Below are 10,073 nucleotides of genomic sequence, written 5' to 3' on the forward strand. Positions count from 1 at the left end.
GCAAGGAGAAAGAATGAAATATGGCCATTTGTAGCAACGTGGATGGAGCTGGAGAGTATTATGCTAAGTGAAATAAGTCAGGCAGAGAAAGATAGACAGCATGTGTTTTCACTTATATGTAGATCCTGAGAAACTTAACAGAAGACCAGGGGGGAAGGGAAGAGGAAAAAAAAGTTACAGAGAGAGAAGGAGGCAAACCATAAGAGACTCTTAAATACTGAGAACAAACTGAGGGCTGATGGGGGGTGAGGGAGAGGGGAAAGTGGGTGATGGGCATAAGGAGGGTACCTGTTGGGATGAGCACTGAATGTTGTATGGAAACCAATTTGACAATAAATTATATATTGAAAATAAATAAATAAATAAATAAACAAACAAACAAATAAATAAATAAAAGGCAGACTAGCTATAGCAGTGACTTGCCACACCCTGAAATAGCCTTGAAACTTGGCAAGGAACACAGTTCAGCATAAATAATCCTCTGCAACCATTATATTCTGAATTGCTGATAAGTCAACTCATCACATTTCTTTAATGTGCACATGCATCTTTTTATTGAGATAGCCAGTATGTCGCAATAAATCTCGATAAAATTGATCTAGAGACCAGAACCAAAGTAGAATTAGAAACACTCCTGTACCCAATTCCTTCCACTGATCTGTTAAGAGAACCAGAGGGAATTAGGCGGACAGCCTGTTCTAAACCCCTGATCACAACCTGGTGATCCCCAGAAAAACTCCAGAGACAACCGTATTTTCACAGGAAAACCAGTCCCTCTTGGTTTTAGCATGAGAAAAGCTGAAGCCTGTGGTCCTAGACTTAACATAAAATGCAATGGAGATTGAATAAGGGTGACAGCGGCCTTCCTTGAATTCTCTTCCTGTCCCTGAATTAAATTCTCTTAGAGGTGAGACTCTCATCACCGTGCAGCTGGGGGAAAGGACATGACTGATTGAGTTCATATTATAATACCAGGTACCTCTCCTGCCTCAGGGAAGGAAACATAAAATAAAGATGCCTGTACCATGAAATACTCAAAAATGTTCTTCAGAATTCAAGGACTTAAATTATTCATTGACTGGGGCATTTCTTTTTTTGAAGGAGAATACAAGGGGGGGAAAATACCCTAATCTTTCTGTCACAAAATAAAATATCTGACTTAATGTTCAAATTCACCCTCAGAACACAGCATAATCATCCCATATTATAACCAATTTTATAAAAAGTGAAAGTGTATGCAAAATAAGATAAACAAAAGGGAAAGAAAGCAACTGGGTACAAGAAAATAGCTCACAGCAAATGACATTTAGAATGAAAGATATTTTGTTCTATACTTAAATAGACCAAGAGCAGGAATGCACTGGAGACATTTGATAATCAATATAACATTACCCCGAGGGCGCCATATACAACTATAATATTAAAAACAAAATTCAAGGAAATGGAACATTTAAATTAGAAGGACTTTTAACAACAACAACAAAAAAATGGCAAGAAGGGGGAAAAAAAGTCTTAATGTCCTTTTATATCAGGGAATTCTTAACTCAAGGCTTATTTTTCACAGCCAGTTTTTGCCAAGCAACATGAGGAGAGAAAAAATATCTTTGGTCTTTCCTGTCACTGTAGCCTTCATAATCACCACAATTCAACATGACACCATGACTTGTAAGAAATTCTCCCCGGCATCCATTTAAGTGGACACTAATTGGAAAGTTCAGTGAACAGAAAAAGGCTGTGAACAATATATATTTCAACATGCTGTACCCAATCCTGACCTTAAATGACAAGGAGGGAAAAAAAATGGTTCAACACAGCCTCCACATTCAGCTCTGTATTGTGAAACTATGATGTGAATTAGCTCCAGGAAAAAAGCCCTGGGCTGCGGGTGAGATGGCAATCAAACTTGGAAGCTCCATGAGCACCAATCTGCTCCAAACACACAGTCATCTAAGGGAGCATCTGGGTGCCCAGGACCAAAGTCAGGGACTCCCCAGGTAAGCAGGCAATGTAAGATATTCTTGAAAATATAAGCTCTGAAGCCACACCATTGTCGTTTTCTAGCTGCATCACCTTGGGCAAAGAGCTCCACCTTTCAAATTTGTCATCTGTAAAATGAGGGGAGTACTAACAATATCATGAGGTGTTGTGAGGAATAACTTAGATGATGTAAATATAGTACAGCATCTACCACATAGTAAGTGCTGCCTTAATAATAGCCGGCACGCATGCACTAAGGGCTTGCAACATGCCATTGAAAAACCTTTTTCTCTCAAAATAACCATATGAGCTAGATATTATGATTATCCCCATTTGACAGAAGAAAACACTGAGGCATGGAAAGGATAAGTAACTTGCTTAGGGTCATACAGCCACTTAGTGGCAAACTGCCACTTAAACCTCAACATTGTGGTTCCAGTCTCCACATACTATTTCTCATTTGGTTTTACTGAATGAATGATTTTTTATTCTTGAAGATTTGGTAATCTAATAGGGGAGTGATAGGCAGAAGCTGACAGTATATAATCAGTAGCTACTGAACCCTACAAGCAAGAAATGGAGACAGAGGGTTGTAAAAGGCACTATCAGAGTTTCCTTAGCGCCAAAGAAATACCTGACAGCTCACAGAAGATCCCAAGCAACTTGGGGTTCAGAGAAGCTGCCCTCACCTTGACTTTTGCTAGTCTCAATGTTCTGCTAATTCTCCTTCTTGGCTAGAGTGGGAGAACTCACTTTTATTTTACACTCTAGGTCCCAAGTGTCCCAACCGGACAGGGTTCTCTGTCTAGATCTATACTTAGCTTCTAAACTTATCCTTGGGAGTTGTAGTTCCATGATTCTAAGAGACATCAAAAGGCTATGATTCAGAAAGGTTAAGCCCTGGTGATTTGGGGACAAAGAGTAAGAAACTAAATACATCATATACGCACAGAATTTTTAATTTACAGTACCTCGTCCATGAAAAAATCCTTCACAAATGAGAGAACTCAGGTCCCAAGATATAAAGTCATAGTATGTATCAGAACCAGGATCTAAACCCAGGCCTTTCTTGCTGCTTAGCATCTTCTTTCTCATGGTCCTTTACAGCTATATAATGTGCAAATCCACCCTCAAAATTATGCCTTAACCTGAAGTTGATTTTGGGAATTCTAAGAATTTTAGAAGACTGTTGATAATGAATTGTTTGGTTGCCTGAGCTATTAGTACCCTGGTTTCTAGATCTTCTGACCCAGCAAAGATGACTCAGGAAAATTATGAAATCTATTGTTTTCATTGCCCAGCATTTTTTGTGAGCACTTTCTTCTATTAATGGATTCCATGTCATAGACATTAGATTCAGGATATGAACCAGTTCTGATCAAATATAGGACCCATTTCCATCAACACACTGATTAACTCAAAGATAGGCACATAACTCAAGGGAAAGTAAGCAGAACCCTTTACTGGATTTGCTGCACCGGTACTGGGGGAGAAAAGTTCCCTATCAAGTAACATTTCTAAAATGAGAAGATCTGAATCTGGGGTCTTCAGTGTATCTTCCAGGTCTTCAGTATCGGCATTCCATGCCATGAGTCAAATCCTATTTTTAGAATGCAGGCAAGACAGAACAAGAGGAAGTGAGGACACATTTGGGCTTTAAAATAAGTCAGACTCCAGGACCTTTGCTCTTACCCACAAATTCCTTTCCACAGTAGGTTGCCTAGGAAAGGATGTTTGGCAACAATATTACAAACAGAATAGCCAAAGAAAGCATTTTTTAACCAAACTTAGCAGTCAACAAACTTAGGATGTTGGTTGAAGGAAAAGCATAACCTGAGGGAGGGAAGGCTGTTGAGGCTCCCTACACTTGCCTTGTATATGAACCCCATCTTAGCACATGATGGAACAATCTTCCCTTCCCCCAAAAACCTGACAATGCTTCATAAGTCATGTTAACTTTAATCATGGGTTTCTGAGGAGAAGGGACAAAGGGTTAGATGGCACCTTAGACAACAGAAGTTTCCAAAATCCACTGTAAACAATAAAGTTTTTGTCTTTCCCCCAAAAAAAGAAAAAAAAAATTCTCTCCAGAACATACATATCTCCTCTCCATTTTCCCACTCTCCAACCCCAACCATGAGCTCTAGTTCCCTGTCTCATATGCCTCTTAGTATCCATCCCCCCTCATCAAAACAAAAACTTGGCTGAGAAGTATCAATGGGAAAATAATAATAATAACAATAATAATAAAGCCAAGACTAACCAAGAGAATGAGGAGAGCTTTCAATTGCCCTTCCAAAAGCAAGTGATGAGATGTAGTATTTTTAAGCACGTGCATGTGCCAAATTTTGTTCTTGTCCATGAGCAGGACAGCCTAGAGCTTATACTCTAGAAAGAGGACACAAACATTAAATACGTAAACAAAATTATCAATCAAATCACTGCAGGTGGAGCTAATTTCTAGGAGGGAAAAGTTTGGTACTATGTTAACAATGACCAGAATTGGTGACAGAGAGCTACTTTATATTTTGTGTTAGGCAAAGTCTTCTCCGTTTTTTTTAACGTTTATTTATTTTTTTGGGACAGAGAGAGACAGAGCATGAACGGGGGAGGGGCAGAGAGAGAGGGAGACACAGATTCAGAAACAGGCTCCAGGCTCTGAGCCATCAGCCCAGAGCCTGACGCGGGGCTCAAACTCATGGACCGCGAGATCATTACCTGGCTGAAGTCGGACGCTTAACCGACTGCGCCACCCAGGCACCCCGGCAAAGTCTTCTTCAAGGAGGGGACTGATCTGTATCCTAACAGGAAGGTTAATAGCCATGCAAAGATGTGCATTCTATCAGGAGAAATTAGGCAAATTTATAAGCCATGAATCAGTCCTAAGAGGGTCAGGGAGGCTGAGGTGAAGTAAGTGAATAGAAGAAAGAGATGAGGATGGACAGGTATGTGGGCAGGACATCCTGGTTCAGAGTAAAAAATCTGGATTTCAGTCTCCATGGAGTGGGAAGTCGCTGTCAAAATTGAGCAGGAGTCATTGACATTTTATAAAGGGTATAGTGACTACTATTTGGAGAATGACTATAGGGAATCATGGAGGGATGGTGAATGGAAGCTCCCCACACCCTGAGCCCTAGGATGTTTGGCCTTGGCTTTCATCTTGCTCTGCAGCATTTGGCTGGTTTATTAGATTAGGCACCTGCATACCATGGGGCTTATTTTAGAGTGATCAGTCTCTATTGGAAAGTGGATGCATTTGTGAGACTGAGGCAACCAAACCTGCTGTGAGGAGTTGAGAAAGAGGTGAAAGATGAATCTCAGGCTTGGATATGGGTTAGTATTGAGGGACAATTAGTTGGTGTGCAGAGAGGGAAATTAAAGGTGAGCAAGCTAGAGTTTAAATCAAAGTTTTAAAAATCCTGTTTTAGGGGCGCCTGGGTGGCTCAGTCGGTTAAGCGTCCGACTTCAGCTCAGGTCACGATCTCGCGGTCCGTGAGTTCGAGCCCCGCGTCAGGCTCTGGGCTGATGGCTCAGAGCCTGGAGCCTGCTTCCGATTCTGTGTCTCCCTCGCTCTCTGTCCCTCCCCCATTCATGCTTTGTCTCTCTCTGTCTCAAAAATAAATAAACGTTAAAAAAAAAAAAATGTTAAAAACCCTGTTTTAGCCTAAGGGATTTTGCCTTTGTTTGTTCAACAGTGAAGAAGCCAGACGGAATATTTATTTGTTCACTTTACTTTCAATAAACCCTTTATTGAAGGATGATTAACATGAATGGCTGGGTTCATGGGAATGCCCCTCACTCAGAAGGGCCCATGCTTAGTTTCTTGCCCTGCTATTGAAAATCTTAATGATTTGATCATTGAATTTGTGTTTTGTAAGGTAAGTCTGCTGGTACAAGGGATCATGTGTGTAAACAAAGGAACTTGACAAAATGTCTTTACTGTTTCTTTTTTTTCTTAATTTTTTTAATGTTTATTCATTTTTAATACAGACAGAGTGCAAGCCGGGGAGGGACAGAGAGAGAGGGAGAAACTGAGTCTGAAGCAGGCTCTGAGCTGTCAGCACACAGCCTGACACGGGGCTTGAAAACATGAACCATGAGATCATGACCTGAGCCGAAGTCAGACGCTTAACTGACTGAGCAACCCAGGCGCCCCTGCCTTTACTGTTTCTTACTGCCCTATTTACATATAATGTTGGGGATGCCCCAAGAGCATGGAATTCTGCTGGACCCACCATCCAGAGAAGTTTAGGGAGATGCAAAGTAAGTACAAAGAAAGAGTATTATGGAAGCCACTGGTTTCCAAAATGTTGGTAGAATGTGTATTTATTAACAAGCATAATAAAATGTATTTATTATTCTATTATTGATGGACATTGAGGTAGCTTTCCAATTTGAGACTGTTATGAATAGTGCTGCTATGAATATGCTTTAATGCACTTATTTACTCATTTCTCTTGGGTATTTACCTACAAGTGGAATTGCTGGGTCAACCAAAGCCCATACTCAGCTTTAGCTGATAACTACCAAACAGTCTTTCAAAGCAATTATATAAAGTCTGCATTTCTGTCAAGAATTATAGAAGTTATACCTGTTCCATATCTCTCCCAGTACTGGTACTGTTTGAGTTTTGCCATCCTGGTTGGTGTGTAGTGATATTTCATGGAGGTTTTAGTTTGCAGTTCCTTAGCCTCTAATAAAATGTAGCATTTCTTCGCGTGAATATTGGCCATTTATAAATGCTCTTTTATTACCTGTTAAAGTTTTTTGCCAATTTTTCTACTAGGTTACTTTTTTTATTATTATTATTTTGTAGGATTTTTGTCAAATATGCTATACTACTCCATTGTCAGATAGATGTATTGCAAACATCTTCCACTCTGTGGTGTGCATTTTTACTTCTTTATGTTTCTTAATTTTACACAATCTGGTTTATTGGTAATTTTCTTTTTAGTTAATTTTTCATATGTGTCCCTTTGGTTCTTTTATCTTCCACATTCAGCTCTATGACCCATTTAAAACTGATTTTTTACAACGTGGGAGAGGGGTCAACATTTCCTTTTTTTCCCACATGGATATTCAATTGATCCAGCACCACTTATTGAAAAGGCTATCCTTTCCAACCACACTGCAGCATTGTCTTTCTCATTAATCAAGGGACTACATAGTGTGAGTCAATTTCTGGACTGTCTATTATGTCTGTACTTAGAGTTCTTTTGTCATACCAGACCTACTGCTTTGCAATTTTTTCATCTGTTCCAAGTCTATTTGTCTATCTTTTTTTAAAAAAAAATAATGTTTATTTATTTTTGAAAGAGAGAGACACAGAGTGTGAGCAGGGGAAGGGCAGAGAGAGAGGGGGAGACAGAATCTGAAGAAGGCTCCAGGCTCCAAACTATCAGCACACAGCTGATGCGCGGCTTGAACCTATGAGCCACGAGATCATGACCTGAGCTGAAGTCAGATGCCCAACTGACTGAGACACCCAGGTGCCCCCCCAAGTCTATTTGTCTATCTTTGCTGAATAAGTACCACATTGTCTGCATTGCATTTGATATCTTGTAGTATAAATCATTTACAACACATATTGATATCTAGTATTATACATACTCAACTTTGTTTTCATCTCTCAGAGTGTCTGGCCTATTCCTGTCTCTCATCTAAGACTTTTGATGAGCAGGTGAAATGAACCTTGTGCTATGTTAGGAATCTTGTGATTTCATAGCTCTCTCTTGACTTGGAGGATAGGTAAGTAAGAACCAGAGAAAAGAGGTAAGAAGACCAATTTAGGTGAATGATGAAAAGGGTCTACTACTTGATATTAGAAATAAAAATAAAAAGAAGATTTAAGGATATAACAAAAGAAGAATCAGGAGGACTCATGCCTGATTGGATTTGGAAGAAAATGCAAGATTTACATAAAGGTGAGAGGCTGAGGTAACTGAAAGATTGGTGAGAACGTTATTGAAATAGGTAAGAGAAGATCAAGAGCTGTTTTGAGGAATAAGGGGAAGATAAGTTCAACAGACAACAAGAGGAATCTCAAGTATTTAAAGAATGACATCTGCAAGTGTCCAACAGGCAGGTGGGAATGGCAGATTGGAGGTTAAAGAGATCAAGACTGGAGATAGAGAACTAAAATGATATGTATATTGATGTGCCATAGAGTAAATATGCTTTCAAAGGGAGAATGCATAAAAAGAAGATACGGGAAGGAGGGATAGTAAAAGACCAAGATAGAAAAAGAGACGAGAAGTAGGAACAGACAACAGAGAAAGAATAGAGGAAAGAGAGAAAGAGGAAAAAGGTAAACAGGACAAAGAAAAAGTTTTTACATTTCAGTTAACAGAGGCTAGCCATATTTTTATTCTTATGTCAAGTCTGTGCATTGCTAAAGCACTCCACTAGAAAATTATCTTGGTGGGACCTTCCTGTGGCAGACTTTGAGACTACACCTCCGTTCCTAATGCCTACTGCTGTCTCCTTTCCACCAAAAGACCTGTGGACTGATGGAGGAATATTTTGGGGCCCCTGGACTTTCTATAAATATGTGTACATTTGAAGTGACAGCAAGTGGGTGGGTACTGATTCCTTACATCGTTAGGGGTCCTTCTGAAAAGGAATTAATGCATAAACTAATCAACTCAGGGATCAGGGAAAAGTGTATTGCACATTGCAATAAAATTATTGAAATAATTTCTTGCTTCCTAATTGCATTCAAGAAATCTTATTACATTGCTTATCTTTTATAATACTTAGTCAAATTTTAGAATGTTGATGATTCACAAATAAAGAATATTAAATTTTCCTGATGGCCTGTAGACAAGGCTAATTTACACCCTGGAAGCCAGATGAAGTGTTAACCATATTCAAGTTGCACTTCAGTGGTTTGAAAGGTAATTGTTTTACAATCCCAGAGCTTAAAAGGAACTTCCAAAAATAGAGTAGACCATCAAATAGAACAAGACAATAAAACACTTGTTTTCTTAAAATTCTCTTCCATTGTGTAATTTATCTAGCACTAGTCAAACTACTTCACAATGTGGTAGGGTCCCCTTCCTAAGGAAAGAAAGGAAGAAAAAAAAAAAAACACCTCGAGGCAACCTTGCTATTTGCTTACTTGACAACATCACTCCTGACCTTGTAACATGAGACCACTTAATCAAACTATGTTTGTGTGTTACCATATATGGGAGACAAAGAGTAAAAAATATATAAAAAACTATGCTACATGGCGTTCGGGGCTCAGTTCTTCAGGTTCGAACCCAACTGAGTTGTGCTTGCAGGAATAAAGTTGCTTCCTGGAAAGAAAAGCCTCGGTGTCACGACTCTGTGCAAGAATCCTGCTACAATATTAGATAATAATAAATGAAAGACAACATTTTGGAGAAAGTTCTACCATTACTGATTAGAGTTTTGTCCCAACTTTTTTTTTCTTAAACAAAATTAATAGAAGGTAAGAAAAAAAAAGGTTTTTTTCCATTTTGATAGACCCTCAGTACCAATGTCAAGAACTGAACCACATTTAGCAGTTATATCCATTCCTTGTTTATCTACCTGACCTTTAAGGGAAAAGAAGCCAAATGTGAAAAATGGAAGATTGTTCTTAAGTAGTTTATACTGAAAAGACATTCCTTAATTGGACATTGAGGGACAAATTTAAGTCAACAAAGTCCCAGGACAGCATTTTTCTTCCCTCCACACTTTTTCTTTTTTTAGTTTATTTATTTATTTTGAGAGATGGGAGGGACAGAGAGATGGAGAGAGAATCCCAAGCAGGCTCCACACTGATGGAGCCTGATGGGGGCTCGATCTCATGAACCGCGAGATCATGACCTGAGCCAAAATCAAGAGTCAGACCCTTAACTGACTGAGCCACCCAGGCGCCCCCTTTCCTCCCCACTTTTTAAAAGGATAACTTTGTTAAGACTAATAAGTAAACACACCAAGTTAACTTGCAATGACACACACACACACACACACACACACACACATACACAAGTCCACTTGTCCAGAGGCACTCTATCATGACTGGTTAACTTTATTGCTAGAACAACTGTCTCATGACAGTTATTATGATACTCAATAGCCAAATA

General features: G+C 39.3%; 1 pseudogene; it reads right to left on the reverse strand.

Annotated features, from left to right (window-relative positions):
* The window catches only part of LOC121030317 (40S ribosomal protein SA-like), a 15,131-nt pseudogene extending 11,564 nt beyond the window's left edge, over window positions 1-3,567 (reverse strand).
* Window positions 3,568-10,073: the final 6,506 nt, after the last annotated feature.

This window comes from Herpailurus yagouaroundi, unplaced genomic scaffold (genome assembly GCF_014898765.1).
Source record: "Herpailurus yagouaroundi ecotype Mexico unplaced genomic scaffold, PumYag 140, whole genome shotgun sequence".
NCBI classification, from domain to species: Eukaryota; Metazoa; Chordata; class Mammalia; order Carnivora; family Felidae; genus Herpailurus; species Herpailurus yagouaroundi.